The sequence below is a fragment of the Corvus moneduloides genome, chromosome 12 (genome assembly GCF_009650955.1).
Source record: "Corvus moneduloides isolate bCorMon1 chromosome 12, bCorMon1.pri, whole genome shotgun sequence".
Taxonomy (NCBI): domain Eukaryota; kingdom Metazoa; phylum Chordata; class Aves; order Passeriformes; family Corvidae; genus Corvus; species Corvus moneduloides.
The window spans coordinates 8,831,351-8,831,813 of NC_045487.1; positions in this window are offsets into that span (position 1 = coordinate 8,831,351).

Here is a 463-nt window from a genome sequence, read left to right on the forward strand (position 1 = left end):
TGCTTACTTGTGTTTAGTGTAGTAAGCGGATACCAGGACAGGCACGAAAAAACAGCATGGAAAATGCAAAACCCAAAGCCCTCAAAATAGTCCTTATCCAGCTTTCTGTCAGAAAAGGAAGCAGCTACTTTTTTAGGACGGAACTCATACAGGTTGGTAGCAGCATTTGCAGCTTTCTGCAGAGCAGATTCCTGTGCCTGTGCTCCACAGGCCCTTGGCTTACCCCCACCTGTCCTGGAGGCCGAGGCTTTTGCCAGCATGTTTTAGCTTGTGCAAGGTGGAAAACGGCTGAAATTGAAAGCAATTGTGTTGTCCTCTCTGAGGGCTTTCACAATTATTTTGTGTTACTGTGAGGTCTGGTTCTCTTGCCACCAGATGGCACCTAAGCCCAGATAATAGGAAATAGATATCTTCAACAAGCCCACAGCAATATTTTATTTCTTTAAATTTGCACACCTACAAG